Consider the following 26,723-nt stretch of genomic DNA (forward strand, 5'->3'; position numbering starts at 1 on the left):
TAACCATTTCGGTTTCTGAGTCCATCTGTACTAATACATTATATATCCTCTTTATGTGCATTAAACTTTGATCTCTTATTTGTTTAAACAAGTTATCCTCAGCTATTACAAAACCTATTTTTTGGTCTATTTTCCACCTGGCCTGTAATTGGCCATACTGAAACCACGTTTGAACTACCTTCTCTTTTTTAAGTATCTCTAAGGATTTTAATTGCAGCACCCCTCTTTCTGTATTAAGAAGTTGTCTATAAGTGGTTCTATCGTGTTTTTGTTCTATGTTCATATTTTCAATTGCATGTCTAGGAATTGCCCACATGGGCAATTTGTCATTTAGTTTATGTTGATATTTTTTCCAAACCCGCAATAAGGCATTTCTTAAAATATGATTTTTGAAATTCTTATCCAGTTTTTTGTTGAATAACAAGTAAGCATGCCAACCATATACCAAATCATGTCCCTCAATATTCAATATTCTGTCATTGGTTAAATGGATCCAATCACTAATTGCAGATAAAGCCACTGCATCATAATATAATTTTAAATTTGGTAATTTCAATCCTCCTCTTTCACGTACATCTTGCATTATTTTCATCTTAACCCTCGGCTTCTTTCCTGCCCATACAAATTTGTTGATACCCTTCTGCCATTCTAAAAGGTTCGCATCTCTTTTAAGTATTGGTAAAATTTGAAACAAAAATAAAAATTTTGGTAAAATATTCATTTTCACTGCCGCTATCCTTCCCAACAAAGATAAATGCAGTTTCTCCCACCTTTTCATCTCCATTTGTATACTATGCCAGAGTGGTTCATAATTATGCTTGTATAATTTCCCATTTGAAGTTAAAATATTAACTCCAAGATATTTGACTTTTCTAACAACCTCACATCCTAACATCACTCCCAATTCTTCCTTCTGTTTGGTATTCATATTCATTGCTAATATTTTGGTTTTTCCTAAATTAATTTTAAATCCAGAGACTTGACCATATTGATTAATCGTATTCATTAAAACCTTACTGGATTCCTGCGGTTGTTTCAATATTATAACCAAGTCGTCCGCAAAAGCGCGGACTCTGTATTCTTGCTGTCTGATCTTGATCCCTTTTAAAGCATCCAAAGCCCGTATCTTATTCAGCAATACTTCCAAAGTTATAATAAACAATAGTGGGGACAAAGGACAACCCTGTCTTGTACCTTTTTCTATTTGAAAGGAATCTGTTAAACTTCCATTAACTATAATTTGGGCTTTTTGCTGCTGATATATTGCACCAATTGACCTTAAGAAGCCATCTCCTATCTGCATTTTTTGCAGTATCTTCAACAAGAATTGCCAATTGACTCGATCAAAGGCTTTCTCAGCGTCCAAAAATATGAATGCGGCAGGGATTTGATTATTCTTTCCCAAGTATTCTAATGCATTAATAATTAACCTAACATTGCTCTTCATCTGTCTACCCTGTATAAAACCTGTTTGGTCAGTATGTATCAGTTGTTGGATAACCACCATTAACCTATTTGCTAATATTTTGGTAAAAATTTTATAATCTACATTAAATAGTGAAATAGGTCTATAATTTTTCGGCTGAGTAAGATCTTGGTCTTCTTTGGGTATCAACGATATAAACGCTGTCTTCCATGAGGGGGGCACTTTACCTTCCGATTGAATTTTATTAAATAATTCTCTAAGAGGTTCTACCATTTCTAACTGTAAGTTTTTATAATAAACGGCTGTTAAGCCATCTGTACCTGGTGCTTTCCCTAGCTTTAATTGTTTGATTACCTGCAGGATTTCCCCAGAGGTTATTGGTTGGTTCAACCTATACCTATGTTCTTCGCTAACTAGGGGGATTTTCTCTTTATCTAAGTATTTATTTATATCTAAGTCCCTAATTTTGTCCCCTTTATACAACTCTGTAAAAAATTCTCGAAATCCCTTTTGGATCTCTTCCTGCTGAAACACTTCCTTCCCTCTGTAACACAATTTCGATACATTTCGAATTTTCCTTTTTTTCCTGATCTGATAAGCCAACCATCTACCGGGTTTATTTGCATTACAGAAAGTATTATGTTTAGCATATAATAAACTGGTGGCTACTTGGTCAGAAATCAGCATATCAAATTGAGATTTTAATATGGAAATTGCTTCTTTAGTCTTTGTATCACCTGGGTTCAATATTAATTCCTGCTCTTTCCCTTTAATTTCCTCTTCCAATTCTTTACGTTTTTGCCCTTGTTTATGTCTATGTATTTTATTTATATTTATCAATACTCCTCTCATATAGGCTTTGCTTGCATCCCATACATATTCCATAGGTGTACCCTTATTCATGTTAAAAACAAAGTATTCAGATAACAATTTTTTACAATCATTAACATACTTTTCATATCTGAATAAATTTTCATTCAGCCTCCAGGACCTTGTAGTCTGAACTACCCTTCCCAGCTCCATCCAAACTGGGTTATGATCCGAAAGGGCTCTGGCCGTAATCTTTGTCTTCTTCACCCTAGAAAGTAAACCATTAGTAATTAACAGTGCCTCTTATCTCCAACCTCTGAAGCTGCTTCAAAGAGATACCATGGCAAATAATACTGAAAATCACTGAAATATCAAGGAGTACAAGGATGGATAAAGCACCCTCTCCTAGGTCTGTCGAAGGTCATGAACAAGTGTGACCATCTCCATACTAAACATCAGCCCAGCCCGAAACAAGTGTGAACACTACACTTCATCCAGGATCCTCCACAACCTCTTCATGCCCTTAGCAGTACTTTCACAATTTCCACCCAACCTCACACCCCTCCACAGCCTTCATAGCAGCTTTAGAATTCCTTCAGTTTCTACATAGCTTCACAAACCTCAGGGTATGGCATATGAAATGGAACCCCCAGGGTTTTGTGAAGGACTAGGGAGCCAAGCTTCATGACCTTACCCTAAATGACAAAGGGGTCATCACAACCACAATATTTACAAGGCATCCAAACAAACTCTACATTATCAATCCCACAAAACAACCACATTACACTCAACCCTCGCTAACATACAACACTTCTGAACACCTCTTTGCTGTACAAAACTGCTGTAATAATGCAAAGTAATCTTGCTATATTTTGGATTTTTTTTCAGTTTAATTAATTTGCCAGGAATTGTACCTTATAATTTATATAGGCTATCCCTTACAAGCTTGCATGTTTAGAATTTTAATATTTAGCATTACCATCTCTGCAAATATTTTCTTTCTTTTTAAAAAAAAAACCAAAGTCTACTTTTTATTCCTTGTTAAGCAGACTGTTTTCAAGACAAGATGATAATGCTAATCACAAGAAATTATGGAAAATAAAGCAAGGTTTGGGAGCCCTTCTTCTCCCATTCACTAGGGTTAAGAGAAAGGATGTAAAGTACTGTCTCCTTAGGAATAGATGGTGATAGGAAGTATTTGTTACCATTATTATGTAATTATCATTATTCTATGGGATAGGAGTCAGGGGCAGGATGTGATGACCTAAAGGATTTCTGGAAGCACTGGTTTATAACCTGACTCTTCCATAGATCAGTTATGCTGCCACACAAGCATTTCATTTGTTTAATCACAAATATGATTAATCATGAATGTTGTATATAGGGCTACAACATGTCTCTTAAAACACTGTAAAGCATGAAGAAAAAAATGAGGATGCTTCTCAGATCCTAATTCTATATTGCAGGGATGTCAAACTCATATTGCTATGGTGGCATATGTGAGGCATCGGGACTTTTTCCCCCTTTGCTAAACTGGGCGTGGGCATGGCCAGCACGTGATACATCTGGCCCACAAGCCATGAGTTTGAGCCCTGATGTACAGAGTCAGTATATGGACCATTGGGAAAGAAAAACACAGGAGAAAGATTAGCATCATGGTGACCAATGACAATGCCTAATTTTAAGCAATATATATAGGAAAAACAAGGGACGTGGTATCTCAGTGGCTAAGATGCTAAACTTTTCAATCAGAAAGATTGGCAGTTTGGCAGTTCAAATCCCTAGTGCCACATAATGGAGCTCGTGTTACTGGTCCCAGCTTTTGCCAACCTAGCAGTTCCAAAGCATGTAAAAATACAAGTAGAAAAATAGGGATCACCTTTGGTGGGAAGTTAACAGTGTTGCATGTACCTTTGGCATTTACTCATGCTGGCCACACGACCATGGAGACGTCTTTGGACAGTGCTGGTGCTTCGACTTTGAAACAGAGGTGAGCATCGCCCCCTAGAGTCAGGAATGACTAGCACCATGATGGCAAACGTGTGCCATAGGTGTTATGCAGAGCCATTTTTCAGGCACGTGAGGCATTGCCCTGTTAGCTGGAGGCTTCCCTAAAGGCACCAAAGGGCAAAAAAATGACCCTATGAGCAAACCAGAAGTCACTTCCGGGTTGCTCGTAGAATCACTTTTTGCCCCCTGGAGCCTTCAGGGAAGCCTCCAGAAGGCCCATAAAGGCTCTGGAGGACGAAAAATGGCCCTACAGACAAACTGGAAGTCACTTGCTCGTAGGGTCATTTTTTGCCCTCCGGAGTCTTCAGGTCCCTGAAGGCTCTGGAGAAGTAAAACCAGCCCTATGAGCAAACCGGAAGTCCATTCCTAAACTTATGGTTTACTCATAGGGCCAGTTTTTTATGCTCTGGAGGCTTCAGGGAAGCTCTTGAAGCCTCCGGAGGGCCTCTGAGTGGGGCTGGGGGGCTATTTTCGCCCTCCTCAGGCTCCTATAAAGCCTCTGGAGTCTGGGGAGAGTGAAAAAAGCACACCAAAAATGGGGGGGGAGAGCTGGTCATGCACACATGCATGCTGAGGTCAAGTACATAGCATTATGGGTGTTGCACGCCCACGCACAACCCCTCCTGTGCTCCCCCCACTTTTGGCAAATGAGCCACAAAAGGGTCACCATCACTGGACTAGCACATATGTGCAAGGGGAACCTTTATCTTTACATATAATAAAATCAAAAATATTATATCAGTCACCATTAGGATGATATATGGGCAGTTCTGATCTAATTAAACACTCAATATTTCAATGTTGAAACTTCAAATATTATTGATGACTAAAGTTGTGTGAATTAACCCATGATTGTTTTAATTCACAAACAATTATCTGTTCTGCCCTAACAGCTATTTTTTGATCTGATCCCAGTTTTTAAAATGGGAAATTCCCTGACATTGATTCCCATAAATACAAATGTGCAAATATCTTGTCCTTGCCCACTGGACATGTGAGCCTTGGCTATAAAATATTATTGAAAGGACAATCAAAAGGTGGAGGATTTCTTAAAAAAAAAACTGTGATGTTGAAATAGCTGTATTCTCTGTTCCTTGGAATCAGATAGTTTCTAAAGTTTGCAGTTTGTTTTATTGATGCCCCTACAGATCTGTGATTTGACACGTTCTGTTTCCCACATGGATATATTGGAAAGATAGCTCTACCTCAATAAAGATATTCAACCATGTGTGAGCATTACTTTTCAGTTCCATTGATGTTGCCTCAACTAGTCACTTGGGTAATGTGCAGAACAAATGGGCCTTTGGCAGAAAAATAGCATGGCAGCTCATAAATAATGAAGCTACAGGCATTTTCCAGACATAGGATGGTGATAGACTCCCAGTCACCTGTATTAAAACATAAACAAACCAACCTAGGGAGAAAGAGAGCATAAATAGTTTGCATTTGAAGTGTGAGCTTTATTCGCATGGCAATATGCAGAAATGCATAGCTTGATGGAAAAGCTTTTGAAGCAGCCTTGGCAGGAAGCTCATTTTGATCCCTTGTCATCTATTCTTTTACCTTTCTAATTCAACCTCAGCCTGAAGTTACCAACTTCCTGTGATTTTCACTTCACAGTCACAGTCATAAAGGCGTAAGAGTTTCATCCTTCAAATTAAAAAAAAAATTGCTCCAAGCAATTGCCTTTTTAGATGGGATTCTTGTACTTGGGAGTCCATTTCTGTGTTATTCATAATCTACCAGAGCGATGCTCTAATTCAAATTCTGCTCAGGAGAGGAAGGCTGTGGGGATATTACTATTTTTCACGCCATCTAAAATGGCCTACTGTGATTTGACATCATTCCTAAGCTTTCTAGATTTAAAAAGATGTTCTTACTGACAATGTACAGTGAAATTTTAAACTGTGGCTGTTGAGGCATTATGCATCCTTCTCAAGGGGGTCACATTTCACCTGAGTGCATTTGTGTGTTTTCCCAAAAAGGGAAAGGCAAATAGAAATGGAAAACAAAGGGTAATTGAATACTCCTAGATCAGGGGTGTCAAACTCAAGGCCCACAGGCCGGATCTGGCACAGAGGGTGCTTAGATCTAGCCTGCAAATCCCCCCTGGAAATACCAAAGGACTGGCCCACAGTACTTCTGCCAGTGAAAATGGAGCTTGGGAGGGCTGCACACAGCCTGCCCAAGCTCCATTTTTGATGATAGAGGGCTGCAGAAAGATCTCCCCATCCCTGCCTGGGCCACTGCAGGTGCCCCCAACATGAGTGACACTGAGCTGCCACACCTACCCAGCCCCCCGAGGTCAAACACAACTCTGATCTGGCCCTCAATAAAATAGAGTTTGACACTCTGCCCTAGATGAATACCAAAGAAGAATACATATGAGAAAGATAAAAACATTTCATTTGGAAAATTCAGCCTATAATCTGATTAATCCTTTCAGTTCTCAGCATTCAGGCTACGTATGTGTAACTCAGTGGTTGCAGTGAAAAGATGCAAAGCAGAAAAGGTTAAAGGTTAAGTTGCTAAGATGCAGAATGTAAGAAATTGTATCCTTAGCAATAAGGAGTAAATTGAGGTAAAGATTGTGGAAAGAGAAAAGAATCTCTCCCTAGACCTGCTGATGTTCAGCTATACTTTAATTAGCTCTAGCCCCTAAAATTGAGGTACTCAATGACAGGGAATAGAATGGAGCAAAAGAAGCTTGTTTGTTGAAAGGGACAGAGACTTAACTGAGAAGCATATAAAAGGACTAACTGTTCAAATGTGGCATGGGAGAAAAAGTAAGTATGGGAAGAAGGAGGGAGTAAAAAAGGTTTGAAACCAGCAAAGGGAAAATCCTCCCTCTCTAGTATTAGGAAGACTACTTTGAATAAGCAAAAGGCATAGAGTACAAAGAAAGCAAGAGCACTGGTTGATAACTTGGCCTTTGTAGAACATATAAAGTTTCACCCATAAAAGAACTCTGCAGTAGATTTGGCTGAGAGCAAACCAACGTTTAGCTTTAAATAGATTTGGATTCAGTTGACCCAGATAGGTAGGAAGTCCAACCCATGAAAAAGGGATCAAGTTCCATTAACCCTTAATCACAGACATACTATTTTGGCTACGCTATTACAGACATGAGGTCATAATGACCTCTCATTCAATTTTCTCAATTTATGAAAATAATAGGTGAAAAGGAGGAGGATATAGTTACTAGACCTATATGTTGAAACTGTAGGCACTTGCAAAAGGTTGTGGGGGTGGGGGGAGAGTAAATTTGTTTAGTATGGGCTTTAGAAATACATTGCATCTTTATAGAGACTGCTTGATCCATTATGTAAGAAGACAACTACTAACTATGAGTAAGCCTCCCATTGCTTCCCATTAAATTTAAATAGCTGTTGGAGAGCAACCACCTTTCAGATGGGAGGAGAGCTTAAGCAAGGAATCAGCCTGGATTCATTACATAAACACAAGAGGACTAAGTCTGAACTCTCTTGAATGCCTTAGAGCACGGGGGTCAAACTCACATCATCACAGTGGCATTACATGACGTATTGGGACTTTTCCCCCTTTGCTAAACTGGGCATGGGAGTGGCCAGTGTGTGACGTATCCGGCTCATGGGCAGGGAGCTTGACAGCCCTGCCTTAAAGCCATATCTGATTTTCCCAGGTGAACGCTGGCACTCAGGGGAGAGTTCTGTATTATAAGCAGAAAACAATAAAGAAGCTACTAGTTTGAAGTCTACATGTGTGGATCTGGTTGTTCATGCCTGAATACTGCTGAAATTGAGAAAATAACTTTTTAACATTTTCTTGTTTATGGAAGTTTTGGCAGCTGTCTTATTTAAAGTTAGAGTTGAAAGAATCCCATTTGGGGCAATTATGGGGAGAATTAGTTCAAACTTAGGACAAAATGATGTGCTCCAAAACACTTTTCACTCAAATTTTGTGGCAGGATACAGTTTTATTTCACCAACCAGAAGAATAAATTGCTATCCAAACCAAAGATTAAGGATCAATGTTGTTCTTTTCTTTCTGAATTTTGATATATAAACATTTTAGCAGCCACTCAACATATTTTGGATGAATTCCCTTCAGAGTCTTACTCACATGAACAAGCATGATGAATTCTTGCAATCTTTCACATACGTTTTAGCTCCTGTCTCCACTTTTGCAAGATGGTGCAAATTCTTGTTTGGATTAACTTTGATTTAACTGCCTTGTGATATAATGTCAAAATTCCTTTCAGGACAATGCTCACATTTGATCATTATTTAGGTAACCAGTCCAGAGAGCAGTCCATGCTTCTTCTTCTTTCTTTTTTTTTTTTTTTTAAAAAAAAGATATTTTTACACACATTTAATGTTTAAGCTCTGGGTGAAGAATAAAAGGTGCTAATAGTAGGCTGAAAAGTTGCTGGGAAATTGGATATGCTAGCAGAATGCTGGGATACTACCAGTGGTGGGATTAAAAAAATGTTACTACCAGTTCCAGCATGGCTTTGTGGGTGTGGTTTTGTGGGCATGGCAGGGAAGAATACTGCAAAATCCCCATTCCCTCCCCACCCCAATAACCTGCTTTCCAGCTCTGTTCTCCTGTGCAGAGCAACAAAAGAAAATCAGCTGAAAGATAGCAGGGGTGAGGCCAGCCTATTTGCCGGTTCTCCGAACTACTCAAAATTTCTGCTACCGATTCTGCAGGTGTAAGAACTGTCTGAATACTAGCTAAAAATATCTGTACACCATCCAATACAGCTCTATGAAGGAGATGGGCCATTACTAAATATGATAAATTAATAAAGAAGGGAGAGGAAAATACTGGGAAGATGAATGAATCAGGTAGAGCAACAGCAGAAAGATGACCCCCCCCCCCCGACCAATCCTGGCTTCTGTCCTAATTATATTTCTTGATTCCAGAACACTTTGTGGCGGGTGGGGGGAGATCAGGGTCTTCTAACCATCTCTGAATTTTGCAAAAACAGTGATATCCCTTAAATAACTGTATTTGTATGTTTTTGTAGTTAATCTCTGGGAAGGGAAAGAGAAAAAAATGTTTGTGTTGGAAAAGTTTTCAGATGTAATGAGAATTCAGGTTTAACAAATAGTTCAGGTTTAACAAATAGTTAAAATAGTTTAACAAAGGTACTTCTTTCTGAATGATGTATTGAATTATGATTCTTGTATAAGATAAAGGTAAAGATTCCCCCACACATGCATGCTAGTCTTTAATGGCTTAGGGGGCGGTGCTCATCTCAGTTTCTAAGCCAAAGAGCCAGCACTGTCCGAAGACATCTCCATGCTCATGTGGCCAGCATGACTAAATGCCGAAGGCACACAGAACACTGTTACGTTTCCACCAAAGGTGGCCCCTATTTTTCTACTTGCATTTTTATATGCTTTTGAACTGCTATGTTGGCAGAAGCTGGGGCAAGTAATGGGAGCTCACTCTGTGATATGGCGCTAGGGATTTGAACTGCTGAACTGCCGACTTCCTGATCAATAAGCTCAGCATCTTAGCCACTGAGCCACAGCGTCTTTTCAGATTTTTTCTAAAAGATTTTTATCAAAGATTTTTGTATATTTTCCTGTTATAATTTTGCATAACCCAAAAACCTAATTATAAAAATTGTACAAAAAACATTACCTTGATGCTGCATGACCATAAGGCAGTGGTGGGTTTCTGCCGGTCTGCACCGGTTCAGGTGAACCAATTTGTGAAATCCAGTGAGCCGGTGAGGACTGCTGGACCCAGAAGTAACCTCAAGGAACACTGGCACCGGCCCTATCGCTTGATCGCCCTTGCCATCCCATCGCAGCTCGCTCGCTCCTCCGCCCGTCCATACTAAACTATGCTAGCCCAGCCCACCACTCACTGATTCACTGGAGACTAAAGTCCAATCAATCAGTGAGCGGGCTGGAGGCGACCTGTTTAAAAGCGTGGCACCAGCAGCCAACATTCCTTTCTTTCTCGTTCCCAAGCTGACAGCTTGCTGATCAGTCCTCCCTTTGCTTTGCCTTCCAGGAGCCTGCTGCTTCCCTCAGGTAAGCAACTAAGCACGAGGGGGGGGGACTCGGGAGGCTAGTTTACACCAGCTCGCGAAAGCCGCGAGATGGCATAAGCCGTGTGGCTCTAAGCGGGTGGGCAGCAGCGGTGGCCTAGCTTTCACGAGGGAAGGCCTTCAGGCCTTCCCTAGAAAAAGCTGTGGGTTGGTGTACCCCATGCAGCCGAAGGCAGGTGGGCAGCAGTTGCAGCAGTGGCAGCCTAGTTTTCGCAAGGAAAGGCCCAGAAATGGAAAAACAAATTAATCCCAAATGAAGAAGATATAATAAGAAAGATTATGAACTGTGCCAAAATGGATAAACTAATTAAAGAAATACAGGGAAAGGAAGAATCAGAATTCTACCAGATATGGGATAAATAGTATAGGTGGATGGAGGAAAGAAACAAAAATCAATGAAAGAATATAACAACACCCAAAAATAATAGTTATGAGTAAAATAAGAGGGTTAAGAATGGTGAAATCTAAATGAAATACAATAGAAGGGGAAAAAATATAAGGTGAGCGATATCGATTGATGATTGCTAATATAAAAAACAGGAAGTTCCTGTTCGCACTGTATTGTATAAATGTGGTGTACGTCTAATTTTTGTGTGTGTGTATTTTACATGTTTGCTAATAAAAATCTTTAAAAAAATATTGCTGGTGGAATAATGCAGTGTTTTTCAACCTTTTTTGTGCAAAGGCACACTTTTTTCATGAAAAAAATCACGAGGCACACCACCATTAGAAAATGTTAAAAAAATTTAACTCTGTGCCTATATTGACTATATATAAAGTAATTTTCCCACGGCACACCTTACACTATGTCACGGCACACTAGTGTGCCGCGGCACAGTGGTTGAAAAACACTGGAATAATGGTTACAGTGTACTATTGCTGGTACAATACCTTAAAATGGTTACAGTATAAATTATTACTGGTGGAATAATGGTTACAGTATACTATAGCTGGTACAATACCTTAAAATAGTTACAGTATAAATTATTGCTGGTGGAATACTTAACAATGGTTTTTAAGGATTTTTTTAATTTATAGAATAGCTTTTTTAAAAAAATATTTTTGGGAATTTTTTATTTTTTAATTGTTTATAAAATATATTTACTACAAGAAATGTTATTTCTTTTTGCAAATGTTTTCTTTGTGATGCAATATGTCGCTTTTAAGTGTGCAGGTTAGTGCATGGTTTATGTGTCTCAAAGTGGCTGCTTTTCTATAGGCAGGCCAGATTGGTGCAAGGCAGCTTTGCCAGATTTCGTGTGTTTCACCCTCAATGTTTAGGTAATTCAGAGGTGGTTGCTGGTTCTGTGAGCTTCCTGGCACTGTCCTTTATAATTTCCCACAATGCCTTGATGGTTTTTATTCCAGTGGCTTTGTCTTTCTGTCCTTAGGGTTAGGGGAAAAAACTGGTTCATCTGCAGTCTTTGGGGCGGGGAATTCTTATTTTTTGGTGTTTTCCTGGCACAGTCATAGTTTGTGTGGGTGTGGGTGTGTAATGTCCCACAGTTATCTACGCATTAATAATGATCTAGTAATATTTCCTTATATGTTTTAGGCACCTTTCCTTACATAATTGGTGTTTTCTTCATACTTTTGGATTTCTAATTTCTGTTTCCGTTAGTTAATTAATTAATTAATTAATTAAGTTAGTTAATTGCTAAAACAAATCTCATGTGAAAAAGTATTCAAAGCCTTCTTGATTTTAATTGTCAATTTATTTATTCCTGCACATTGTAATATTTATTCATTTTCATATCTCTGCTTTTCCACTGTTGTGCAAACACAATTCCAGCAGCTGCTAACATGTGTAAAATTAAATATATATTGTACTCCCTTTCAAATAGCCAACAAAATATTTCTGGTTTTAATTCCATATCTTGCTTTACCATTGCTTCTAACCACTAACTTCTGAATAGCTACTTGGACTGACCTAAGCGGTGTGCAGAAGACCGGAAAATCAGTGATCTTTCCTCTGTAAAGACAATAAAGACAATAAAGCTGTCTTTATTGCTGGGTGTGCTCTGTGCTGGGTTCATCCTTGAGATAGTAAAGTCTTGCTTTCTGTGTCTCTCCTTTGTGCAGATTATTGGAGCAAGGTGGTGAGGTGGTGATGCAGAAGATGGAAAAAAGGACAGTAATTTTCCTTTTCTATTATTTTTTGTGCTTGTTTCATCTTAATGCAGTGCATGCAATTAAAGTCTTGTTTTCTGTGTCTCTTCTTTGTGCAGGTTATTGGAGCAAGGTGGTGAGGTGGTGGTGCAGAAGACCAGTAAGGCAGTAATTTTCCCTCTGTAAGTAGCTGTCTTTATTGTTTTGTGTGCTGGTTTCATCCCAATGATGGCAATGAAAGAGTTCATTTCTGTTTCTCTTCTTTGTGCAGCCCTTTCACTGGAGTCAGTGATTCTGAAGACTGGCAAGAACGGTCATCTTCCTGCTGTAAGTTTTGTACTTATTTTAATGTTATTGTAGTTCATCCATTGGGGCAAAGAATTCAGTGACATCATCTTGGCCACTCCCACCTGGTCACATGGGTAGCAGGCCACTCCCACCTGGTCACATGGGTGGCAAGCCGCTCCCACCTGGTCACATGGGTGGCAAGCCACTCCCACAAAGGAGGCCACACCCACAGAATAGGTTCAAAAAAACTTTGAAACCCACCATGTAAGGGGTCTCACATGGGAACATACAGTGATTTTACCCAATTGAGGGTTTGATAATATTGAATAAAATGAAAGTTGATTGGGGAAAAAGTCTGAATCCATAACTGGATTTTCAAATGTGAAACTTCATTTCTTAGTGTAATTTCTCCACTGATTTGTAAATATGAAGTCATAAATTTCTATGCACTGATCTTCTTATACAAAACAGTGATTGTATTTTTGTACATATATATAGAAGAAAAGGACAACTAACAGACAATGAGGTCAGGGGACTAAGAACCACCACAAATCATACTATACTATATTATGTCGGAAATATTAATGGGGAAGACCCTATAATAAGGGCAAGTTCAAAACATATTTCCCAGCAATGGGAAGTCCCTTTTAAAACAAGGCCAAATCCTTCTCCCAAAGGTGCTTTTTAAAGAGACAACTGGACTTCCTTTGTTTTTCCTTGAAGATTCTGAAGAAGCGTCTTGGATGGGAAATGAAATATCTTCAAGGAAAAACAAAGAAAGTCCAATCAGCTCTTCAAAAAAATACCTTTTGGATAACCATGACCTGGATAACTGAGACTCCATAAACATCAAATCCTTCTAAATTCAATTCTGCTTTATAATCAGCTTTGCTTCCTTTTTTTCCTTCCTGTTATATTGGAGAAGGGGAAAGACACAAGCAGGATTACTGAGTACTTGTTCAACCAGGAAAAAATATTTTGCTTCTGATTGAATGTATGGGGTTTCCAAGTTTTCTCTGTTTTCTAGATCAGTCCAAGGCTCCCTGCCTCAAAATGATGGAAAGTTCTAACCAGAACCTAATCAAGATGAACTCTTGTTCTAAGTTTCATCCAGTGATCTCCCTGAATTGCTATCTGAGCCTGAGCTAAAAAAGAGATTCATGATTTTTTTAGCCTGACAGCTGCTTTTTTCAAATGGGATACCAGAGGTTGCCTTTCCAAAATACATGGGTCAGGACAAAGAAAGAAGAGGATCGGGTCAAGTAATTATTGCAATCTGATGGATATTTTCATTTTCTAGATAGTTAATAAGAACGTCTGTTATATGTTATTCTGTTAAATTTTTAGAACTTGGTTGCAACTTTGGAAAAGGATTTGGGGCTGCCACCAAGACTTCAAGGGACTACTATATTAGATTCTGGGACCTAAAAATATTCATTTGGAATTAAAGGACTAAACCAGGATCTATTGGTTATAAACTAACTTTGCCCATTGGAGGAACTCTGGATGATTTTCAAATACTTGGTTATATTATTCTTTTCTTTTTTAAAAAAAAAAAAACCATAATTCAGACCCATAATTTTGTTACAGAAATTATGAGTTATTAGACTGATTATTTTCTTTTATTCTCTAAAAAGCTGTTACATAATTGTATGTAGTCATTTATTTCTTTTTAGGAATTGGTGTTTTTACAGGAAAGCATACTTCCTCCCTCTGCAATCCAATTAACCTCCATGTATAGCTAGTATCAAGCATAAAATTACTTCAGTTTTATTCCTCAAAGTGGGGAAAGCATACCTGGACATTTTAGTGCAGTCAAGGTAAGAAGAGTGTTGTGCTCCAGTTGTTTATTACAGAGCATTTCTCAAAACCTTTTGTCAGGTCCTTAAATAGCAGGCTGTCAACCATGGCAATCTCTCTTCAACTCAAGTTAGTCTGCTAGCCCTAGAGAAACTCAATAGCTTTGAGTGGTCTGTTTCACCCATTTTTTTTCCTCTGATGTTAGTAAATTCTGATGATATCCATCAGTGTGGTCAGGGAATTAATAGTGCTTTACTGCTGAATAAAAGCACTAGTTCTAGAGTTAAAGAACTTTTAAACAGCTGATGGAGTAAGAGCAGCAAGATAGACCAACCAGCTGACAATATGTAGACAGATCAATAAATAGGTAGATCTAGATATGTTTATGGGGGAAAAAACCTTATTACAATGAAACTATAGTGATCTAACTTTAGTCTGCGAATGAACTTTCTCAGTTTTGTCCTTTTTCTACAAATTCACTGAACTGAATTTCTGGCTTACTTTATTATAATGAGAAAATAATTCATGGTAAAAGTACCAAGCTGCAAAGCCTTTATCAGGATAGACTTCCAATTATCTTGAAATGTCTTCAGTAACCAAAGACCAGAGATGGGCTGCACTTACCTTAACAACTGGTTCACTGGTTGTGAGCACGCACCTTCTTTGGGGATAAAACAGAACTTCAAACATGCAGCTAGTCAACTTAGGCAGCTCTGGTGAGTGGTTCCACCACAAAACCGCGCTCGACTAAACCGCGCCTGACTAAACTGCGTCGCTGACATCATCAACAGGGCGACAACAGCGCAGAGACAAAGCACGCTGTAAACCCTAAACCTAAAATTAACACCTAAACCTAACCCCCCTAAACCTAATCCTAAACCTAACCCTAAACCTAACCCTTAACCTAACCCTAACCCTAACCCTAACCCTTAACCTAACCCTTAACCTAACCCTAAACCTAATCCTAACCCTTAACCTAACCCTAAACCTAACCCTAACCCTTACCCTAACCCTAAACCTAACCCTTACCTTAAGTTGAATCGGCTTGCTTTCAAAGAGCTATTTAAAGCACCCTTCTTTCTCCGCGCTGGCTGTTGTCGCCCTGTTGATGATGTCAGCGACGTGGTTTAATCGGGCGCGGTTTAGTCGAGCGCGGTTTTGACGGGTCACGCTGGTGAGTACAGCAGGCACAGCACAGAACTCAGTTGAGCAGCGTGGGGAACGAGCCATAAAGTTAGTTATAAATGGAAAGGAAACCGCAGAGGAATGTTGGCGGGCCCAGCCAGTGATCACAACTACTGGTTCACCTGAACCAGTCCAACCAGGCAGCAGCTCACCACTGCCAAAGACTGATATCAAAGACCAGCAAGCAATTGTACTCAAAAGTGTTAATAATAAGACCTAGACAATGTTTATGTGATAGAAAGGCTCCTTCATACACTGGGTCCAAATATCTTACATCAGACCTAGATTCTATTTACCTTGACAGTAACAGGATAAAACTGAAGATGAAGAAGGAATTAATTTAGATCTATTCAATATTAGGTCAAGGATATGGCTGAGGATAGTTTAAAATCACCAGGAGGTCTCTGAAAAGCATCTTGCCTTGCCGCATCTCCCTTACATGCTTTTTTTTCTCCTGGACTCTCTCAATATTGATGATGATGATGATGATGATGATGATGATGATGATGATGATGATATCCGTTCAATTGAGTCTGATTCTTGTCGATTCTATGAGACAAGTCTCTCCATATCTTCTGATCTTGCACTATTTTTCTGGATGTTATAAAGATCCAATACTGGACATTGGGGGAAGAAAATGAGGAGAAATGTACTGCTATATTGTCCAAATTTGGACCCTTTATAACTTCAAAAGAAGTAATCTAGCAAATCCTATTAGTCTTCCAATACTATTCCAGGAATCTGAGACTTGTTCCTTAAGTTTATTGTTGCTGTTACTGGTACTTACAATTCATGATGCATGTACACAGATTGCAATCATGTGACCACAGGCATGCTGGAGTGGCCAGAACTCTGAGGACTGGCCATTGCCACAATTTGTTTAGTATCATTATAACATGGAACAGTTGCTGATTGAATGGCTGTAGGTTGGGCACTACCTGTATTCTATTTTTTATTTTTATTTTCAGTATGGGTGGTATTTCAGAAATGACTAGTGCATTCTATTAGCCTTCTGAAACTAATCATTAGCTTAAGTGAGTGATGTATATGCATATACACATTCAGTCACCCACCTCCAAAGCCTCTGCTGACAGACAGCATTTACTTCTTTCCAATTTCCAATTGTCTTCAAAGCTCAGCAAATTGGAAATTAAGCTCTTAATAACCATGAACAATAAGCTGTGAAGATTTTGTTTAGCTTAAAAGGCTAGAGTAACATGTAAATTATGCCTTATCCAGCCAAAGTTTCTGCTGACATTTCAGGTGAAACATGGGTAAGAAATGTGGGTCAGGATAGTATCCAAATGAGATTCACTTATTTAAATCAATTCAGAGAGGCCCCATCCCTGAAATTATTGACAATTTAGGTATTATTATGAGGCAAGCTCAGACTTTATTAAAAAATACAGATTCAGAAAATAGTGGACAGATATACTATACTGCTGCTTTTGTGTGGATGATTGGACCAATATATTATCCTGTTATTTAAAAAATTGCTTTGTTAATTCTCTATTTCATAGAATCATAGACTTATTGCAGAGTCAGTAACCAAATCTGCTGGTAAAAAAAATAAGCTTAAAACTGAGCACATTTTGACATAGCATTGTTTTCACTTCCCAATTTCTCCAAAACATTTGGAAATCAGCCTTATGATACCCTTCAGTCATGCTGATGTAGAAGCCAAAGAGAATCACCTTGAGGCAGACCCATTGCCAAGACAATGATTAGATAAAGAGGATAATTTTTGTCCAATGTCCAACCTTTCCTTGTTAGGGAAGATTGTAGGGAAGGTTGATGTGCAATATCTTCAGAGGAACTTGGATGAAGCAAATTATCTAGACCCTTTATGTTAGGATTCAGGCCTGGATGAGAGATGGAAATGCCATTGGTTATGTTTTGATGGCCTCTGACAGAAGGCAGATGTGCATCCATTATTGCTCTCTTTAACCTCTTGATACTGTCAATCATGGTATTCTTTTGGCCTGGCTTTTGGTGTTGGGAGAAGGTGGCATTGTATTGTGCTGGTTGTCTTCCTTTCTCTGAAATTAATTCCAATCAGTATTAATTGGGAGCAAGAAGTCCTGTTTTGCCCCTTCTATGGGGGAAGCTGCAGGGCTCAGTATTCTTTCTGCTCCTCTTTAATATACACATGAAACTGTGTATATTACCATCACCAAAAGGTAAGGTTTGTCAGGTACCAGCAGATGATAACCACTTGTACACCTCTGCCGCAACTGAGCTAAGTGATGCCATTGATGTCTTCTCTTGGTGCCTGAAAGCTATTGAGATCTGGATGGGGAATAACAAATTTCAGCTGAACACTAGTAAGACTGAGTGGCTTTGGGTTTTAGGACCTACTGCATGTGGAATTTGTCAGATTTGGTGTTGAATGGGCTTCCACTGCTCCAAACAGATCTGGTGTACAATCCTCCAGACTCACAACTCCTCCTTAAATGCCAGGGGGCAATCATGACCAAGAGGGCATTTGCTTGAATTCATATTATGCACCAGCTGCACCCATTCTTGGATCAAAGGTCATTATGCCCTAGTTATCTCCTAAGTTGACTACTATAATACTCTTTACCTGGGATAGTTCTTGAAGAGTTTCTGGAAGCAAAATGCAGTGGCATGGGCAGTTATTTGTACATTGACATTGAGTCTTTATTGATTAGCCCTTGGGGCATATCAAAGTGCAAAGCTCCAGAAACAAATTATTACTAAAATTTGATAAAACCTTCAAGATCTGCATATGTTGCACTTCTGTTTTGTGAGCTGCATTGGTTGTTAAATTGCGTTGAGGCTCAACTCAAGGTGCTGGTTATTATTTAAAGCCCTACATGGCATGGGACCAGGATATTTGAAGGACTGCCTTTCCCCAGTTATCATTCTATCCATCCCATCAGGTCTGGCAAGAGAAACATATTGTGGGTCCTCAAGGCCAGGGAGTGTTGTCAAGTGGAACCTTTGGAGGCCTTTTCTGCCATACCTCCCTATCCATGGAGCATCATTTCCACCAAGGCCAGACTGGCATCAACCCTACTGAAATTCCAGAAGGTCCTTAAAACAGGTTTTGTCAATTAGCTTAGTGGTTCCATGATAGAATGGAGCTTACATGAAAATTAATGGGAAGTATTCTATAGGTTTTGCAGTTATTTTAAATTTCCATTTAGCTTGGTTTTTAATTCAAATTGTTTGATTTAATGTTTTTTATATATTTTGATTATCAGGCATGCTATCCAGAATCACCATGTGATATAGGTGGCTATATAAATATGAATGGATGGGTAGATGGATGGATGGATGGATGGATAGATGGATGAATTAATGAAGTAATGAGTCTGGAAAAGAATATGCAAATATCTGAGCTATGTCCTTAGATATAAGATGGAAGAGAAGAACTGCATTAGGCTTGCAAGGTTATGTCACTATAACTTCACAATAAAATAAGTACTAGTCTATACGACATTGGTTTCCTAATCTAATCTACCTTGAAAGGCTGAGGTTAGGCCTTGGAATACTAGGAACATCAGTGGCCAAAAGAAAAATGTAAATATCACTGAGTCATTACCTCACCCTTTAAGCTATGACATATCCTGAACCGTTCATCTGCACCACAGAAAGATATTTCAATGCATTTTGTGGTTGTCTCACATAGAGTTGTTTTTGTTTTTGTTTTGGACTGTTCATGAAACAGAAGAATATCCTAGCTGACTTGAATAAATATCTTTGGCTTGATACAAATGCATTTTATCAAAGACTTTTCAATCATAAGAGCAAGTGATAAAAACAGAAAAAGATTCAGCACCAACTTATCATAAATACTAAATATTTATTTTCATGAAAGTGAATGTTAGAGAATAATTCATACAGACTGCCAGTCTTAATTTTGAATAAAACCAAGATGAAATCTTTCAATATTCTTTCTTGGCATTGGTTAAAATCAGCTTATTTGTTATAATAGATTGAAATAAACCAAATGGTTTAAAAAGAATGACAAAAGCAGAACAGAATAAGGACCTGTCTGTATTTTAAAAAATCTGTAACATAAAATTCAGAACATTTGTTTGGGCTTATTGAAATATGACTCAAGAAACAAACCAAAAAAGTTATCCATTCTATGATTAAGTGGATATAGCATTTAAACAGGACACAATATGCAACAATGGAAATATCAATAAAAGATAAACATTAAAATAATAATGAATATGATACTTAAGAAAAATCTACTATAATATATTTTACTGCTGGTGTATTACTCCAATGTTGTTTTCCAAAATTCATTTTCTAAAACCTGATAGAAATGCAATAATCAGGCTTAATCATTATTTCATACCTGGTGGGTATATAAGTACAACAATTCTAGAAGATTAGTTACAGAATTGTACACAGAATAATATAAATAAATAAGGTTGAATTTTATTCCTGCCAACTGTTTTTTCTGTTATACATCACCAAACCTTATTCCTACAAAAATACACACACACAAACTCTTAAATCCCACAAAATATATTAAGTTAACCCTCTATAAAATAACAGCTTTGTTCATTTTATGTCTTTTATTGGAAACACATATAATTCTCTCTTTAGAAAAATGACAAATTAAATTATGGAAGCATGCATCAATGCTAAAAATAACTCTGTATTTGGAAAACAATTTAAATCATAATTTAATTCAACCTGGAAACCATTTATGGAATACAGTTCTATAAATACTGTATTTGTATAATTATATTTCTCTTAATATAATGCTACATTCTGCAAAATTCATTAAATAAGGATAGAATTTTTAGACTACACAGAAAACTTTTGTTAATGGTTCGCTCTGATTCATATTATTTTGGCCACTTTAGTTAAATGTTGACCATCTTAATAAGGGCTTTGATATCACACATTTATACATGAAATTTTAATATGCAGCTCTAATCTAATGTTACTTTGAGATATTTATTCAGTTTTATTCATTTTGCATTCATCCCATGTTTTTAAATGACTACTGAAGCAAATAAATAGAAAATAAAACAAATTTTAAAAAAAACCCTCTTGAAGTATTGCAATACTGGATGTCTTTGTGCATATAAAAAAAATTCCAAGGAGGTCCTGGAGAAAGTTATGTGTCAAGAGGGAAATGAAAGAACTTTACAATTTTACAGTATAAGCTCTACCTCTTTTCTACATGTGTCATGGTGTTGCACGTACAGGAGCAAAGCTTACATCATAAAGGTGTGGTGTTCATTTTGTCATTTAAACCAAAGCAACTAATTTTGCAGATGCCTGTTATATATTTTGTTTTGTGGGGATTGTTCAGTAGAATGAAACAGAACAGAACTAAAGATCAGACCATATACCATTTAGATCATCAGACCATTTAGAAATTTGTAGTGGTACGTTGTAGTGACTTTAAAATACCTAGAACATTTAATAGAAATTTAAATAGTTCCTAAATTACCGTATATACTCGAGTATAGGCCGACCCGAATATAAGCCGAGGCACCTAATTTTACCACAAAAAAACTGGAAAAGTTATTGACTCGAGTATAAGCCTAGGCTGGGAAATGCAGCAGCTACCGGTAAATTTCAAAAATAAAAATAGATACCAATAATGTTTTTGAATATTTATTTCAAAGAAAAACAGTAAACTAGCGGTGTATTCAATGAAATACTTCACTCACCTCATGATGCTGATGTCCCGCTGTGATGATGATGTCCCGTGCAGCCGCGGGAGCGATGTCCCGCCTCCTATGACACACGGCACAGTGATTCCTATCATTGGATCACTGTACCAGAGGAGGTGGGACATCGCTATGTGGCTGCTTGCCATAACAAGGAGGAGGTGGGACATCGTTGCAGAGCGGCAGGAGGGGGAGGAAGGGGAATCGTAAGACAGCCCTGCATTACATTAGAACGTGAGGAGGGGGGATGGTGCGGTGCGCGCTGCGCGGCAAACTGACACAGAGTGAGGGGAAACTCACAGGGGCACTGGGCCATTCACGAGTGTCACCCAGCGGCATGGCCCCGCCCCTTTTTCTCCTCCATTTCGGGCAAATTTTTCACTGACTCGAGTATAAGCCGAGGCGGCTTTTTTCAGCCCAAAAAGTGGGCTGAAAAACTAGGCTTATACTCGAGTATATACAGTAAGTCACCAATTCCTCCTCAATACATATTTTTAAAAGATTAGTTATCATCGCTTATGTTGCAAATGCCATCAGTGTGGAATTACATTAGCACATGTGCCTTAGTTGCCTTCAGTTAGTTCCTTTTTCAGTTAGAGTTTGCTACTGGCTGAAGAAAGGTAAAGTTTTAAAAAGTTTAATGTGTTTATATTGCAGTACTGATTTACAAAAAGCTTTGGATATGTATATGTTTGTACCACTGGCAGAAAGATGAATATGCAAGCACTTTTAATCAGTTATTTTGTTCTTATGTTTTTAACAGTTGTAATTATATAACCCAAATTAGAAAAGACAACCAGAGTCTTCTGAAGTGGGTGGCCCTAATGAATTTAATAAAGTAATAACGATGATGATGATGAAAGGATTGCATAGCAAATCTATATAAAGGTTGGCTAATTTGTCAACTCTCCGCTTTTGAAATTGCTTTTCATCAATGGAGGCAAACAAAAGAGAAAGTATATTATCTATCATCATTATCTAAATTAATTTTTTTTTTAAAAAAAATGAGGCATAGTAAATGCTATTATGGTATTATTTACACCATCCATAGTGATTATGTGAGATATGTCAGCTATACAAATATGATTAAACAAATAACCTGAAATAAAAATTGTTTTGTTTTTTTCCCTTTTCTTTCCCTTCTTTTTCTTCATTCTACCTTATTAGCATGCATTAAGCTTTTATAGTATTTGAATTGACACACATTTTGGATTTTCTTTTTAATGTTCCAAAATTTTAAAAAAAATTAACAGAAACAAGCAGAGTTTCTGGTCCTCAAGATATATAAATTTTAAAAGTGATACTTTGGCCAATCATCATCAAAGACTTTCATGTGACCCATATTTTATTTTATTTATGTGTTTATTTTATCTTATGCATATTCCAATATAGAAGAACACTTAGAAAGAAAGAAAGAAATGAACTTTTCACTCATATTACAGAAGGGCACAAACGATATGATATGTTGTGTAATAGAATTATAATCTGATGAATGACCATTGCTGGGACCTTATAAAATAGACTGGTTGATCAATTCTTCATTGAAAGGGTGTTGCATTATTGCCATTTCAATAATGGGGGGGGGGGAGACAGAGGAGGGTTTCTCAAGTGATCTCACCTAAAAAGACAACTTTGGAGCAGTCTTATTGATGTCCGGAATGATACAGAAATAACCTTAATTTCTTCTGTCTAAATTATTTTTGCCAGGAATAAATTAAAATTATAGATTTTTGGCAATGATGGAGAACTTCTGGGAATTATTTTCATATAGATAATGATTATTAGAGGTATGTATCTTCCAGCTTGAAAGATCCTCCTTTAACTTTCAGTTGAATTGTGGTAATTTTATTTGAAGTGTGCTGACTTTGCTGAACCTAGAGAGAGCCTGTTTAGGCTAGAAATTGCAACATTTTATGGAAAGCATACTTTTAGTAAGAATGGGAATGCATCAGACTATTTGGTGAGATTTTAGCAGTTTATTTCCCAGGTTGACACTGCTATTCCAAACTGAAAGCTTTGTAGGGCATATAATAATTATATGTTTTACCCCACTGAGATACTTCAAAAGTAAGCTTGCTGACCTATAAGCAGTTATCATCTTTTTATTATTATTTTGATTGCCCTTATTAGCTTTTGACATCCAATTCCAATTCCAGATTTGGTCGTCTATGAAATTCCTTCTACAATAGGCAATATCACCTGATCAGCACCAAATAGTGATCCATGATCATATTTTCAGATTCCATGGTATCTTTGATAAGAGTAGATATTGATACATTGGTACAAATTAGTCTGTTATGTATAATTGCTGATTGATATCCCAACAGTATTGAAGCCAGGAATTGAAAATGTGTTCACCCCTTACTATAAATACTGTATTGTTACAGTAGGTGAAATGATTCATAATGGTACCTTCAGAATGAAGCTCGAAGCTGTGAATTTTGAATGGAATATTAGCGGATTAGCAAATGACAAACCAGTCTCAGAAGTGCCTGGTAATGACAAGGTACAGGTAGTCCTTGATTTACAACAGTTTGTTTAGTGACTCTTCAAAGTTTCAACGGTACTGAAAAATAGTGACTAATGACGATTTTTCACACTTATAAACATAGCAGCATCCGCATGATCATGTAATAAAAATACAGGGGCTTGGTAACTGACTCATATTTATGATGGTTGCAGTGTCCAGGGGTCATGTGATTACTTTTTACAACCTTCAGAAAAGCAAAATTAATGGGGAAGCCAGATTCACTTAACAACCATTTTACTAACTTAACAACTGCAGGGATTCACTTAAAAAATGTGGCAAGAAAAGTCATAAAATGGGGCAAAACTCATGTAACAAATTTCTCACTTAGCAACATAACTTTTGGGCTCAATTGTGATCAAGTAAGTCAAGTACTACCTGTATTGAATAAATACCAGGATAATTAATAGAAGCATGGAAATGGTCAAGACAGAAAACCTAGAAATCAAAGCATAAATGTATGTCAGCTATGAAGACATCAGAAACATGATTAAGGCATCAATGGATGTGCTAGTATGGCTGCTGCCACAGGAACTATGGCAAAATCTGGATGCAATAGCAGAGCTAGGATAAACTATTTTGTAACCACATAAGTCTGGGATAAGAGGCAAATTGGGTAAAGCATCAAAATATTAATGCTACTACTTCCTTGAATCCATTATAGGTACATAGGCCTTTGTTCTAAAGACAGCAAAAGACCAGGACTAACTCACAATAACTAAAATATATGTTTCTGATTAGATTTTTATGTTGGCACCTAATAATGGAAATTATGAAGACTTTGATAATAACCCCCAAAAGGAATATCTAGCAAGAGGAGGAGAATAAAAAAATTCAGTACTCAATTACGATTAATGTTATTGATTTATACTGTGTAGGTTTCACTGCCTTTTACTGATTCAGAGCTTGTACTTTGTCCTTTGCTATGTGAAAAATAATTCATATCTTATAGAGGAAAAAGAAACAATAATAACAGAAATGGATAAAACATTGAACAAAACTAAAGTTGTTAATGTTGAGCAATAAGAAGGAGGAAAAAAAACCCTTAAACCTATGAATAAAGAAAACAAAGAAACAAAACAAAAGAAAACTGAAAATACAGGCAAAATTGTAATGCAGAATACTGTTTGCTACTAAACTGCTAATATCTTGGATTATTGTTGGTATTCTTGCTATTGTTTCAAATATGTTTTATTCTTGCTTTTTATTTTGTTTAAACCTTAGTCATTTTTTATATTCAGAGTCCCATACAATTTGGAATGGAATATATGTATTTGTTAGATAATCTCCCCCTGATCAGAATATGATAAGATTTCTTCCTTGAACTGTCATCCTCAGAGAGATATATCAAAGTCTGCAAAGAAAAGAGCCCTTTTGGTGACAGTTTCCAATTTATCAGGATGTAGTAAAAAAATGAAGTTCATCTGGTACCAATGGCTGTGTAATTTAAATTCCCAGATGAATATGCCTTTATGTTCACAGAAGTAATCTATTATTTATCTATCTACTGTATCTATCATTCATCTATCTTCTTATCTACTTATCTTTATGCATTTACTTTTACTCTCTCTGTAACTACTATTCATTCATTCATTCATTCTTTTTTCTTTATTTATTTTTATTAAAAAAAATTTCATACAATAGAAGAAATTGAAAGGAAAGGAGGAAAGAAAGAACAGGAAAACAAATTGAAAAGTACAAGAAAATAAAAGGAACAAAAGTTTTTTTTTAAAAAAATGCTTATTTTCACTGGCTACCAAACATAATAAAGGCATGTATTTGTATTTTCATTCTTATTTTTATATGATCTTTTATAGTCGATCAGAAAGGTTGACAGTTCGGCGGTTTGAATCCCTAGCGCCGCGTAACAGAGTAAGCTCCCGTTACTTCTGCCAACCTAGCAGTGCGAAAGTATATAAAATGCAAGTAGAAAAATAGAAACCACCTTTGGTGGGAAGGTAACAGCATCCTGTGAGCCTTCGGTGTTTAGTCATGCCGGCCACATGACCACAGAGACGTCTTCGGACAGCGCTGGCTCTTCCGCTTTGAAATGGAGATGAGCACCGCTCCCTAGAGTCGGGAACGACTAGCACATATGTGTGAGGGGAACCTTTAACTTTACCTTTTTATAGTCTTACTCCTGGTAATATCAGCTGCTGTCCTGGGAATCCTGTGGACCAAAGGTCTGCCACTTTCATTGAATAACAGACAGCTATAAATCCTCGGTGTAGAATTCTCTTTGTATAAAAATAATTCTGCTGCTCAGATGTAGAACAGTAATTTGCATTTATAAAATCCTGAATTCAGTCCCTGGCATATATCTCTGATAGAGTTGGGAAACATTTCTATCTGAATTGTTGATTTTGCAAGCCAGGTAGTAAGTATAGTGTAGCTAAAGCTTGATCAGGGAAGGGGAACCTGAGGCTACAAAACATCATCTTTCAATTGTTTTGCATTGATGAGGGATGGTGGGAATTATAGCTCAGCACTATCTGGAGGTCCATAGTTTTATTTAAGTACTCATTGGATTTCAATACTGCTTGACCTTGAAACCACTCTGGGTAGAATATATAATTAAAAGAATACATAATTAAAAAGTGTATTAAAAGCAAACAGAACACACAGACAAGAGCCATATAAATAAAATCTTGGGCTCCACAAACACACAAACTCAGAGATGGGAAGACAGCCTGGTCTTAGGAATCATCCAAACCACTTCAGGATTATGGCTTGCACGTGTCTCCAAGGGGATACTGTTCAGAGGGCAGAGGCCATGGCAGAAAAGGCATACTTCTTTGGTCCAACAAGATGGTGAATGTTTAATTGAAGAGACTCTGAATGCACCCAGTT

This window comes from Thamnophis elegans, chromosome 4 (assembly GCF_009769535.1).
Source record: "Thamnophis elegans isolate rThaEle1 chromosome 4, rThaEle1.pri, whole genome shotgun sequence".
In the NCBI taxonomy this organism is placed as follows: domain Eukaryota; kingdom Metazoa; phylum Chordata; class Lepidosauria; order Squamata; family Colubridae; genus Thamnophis; species Thamnophis elegans.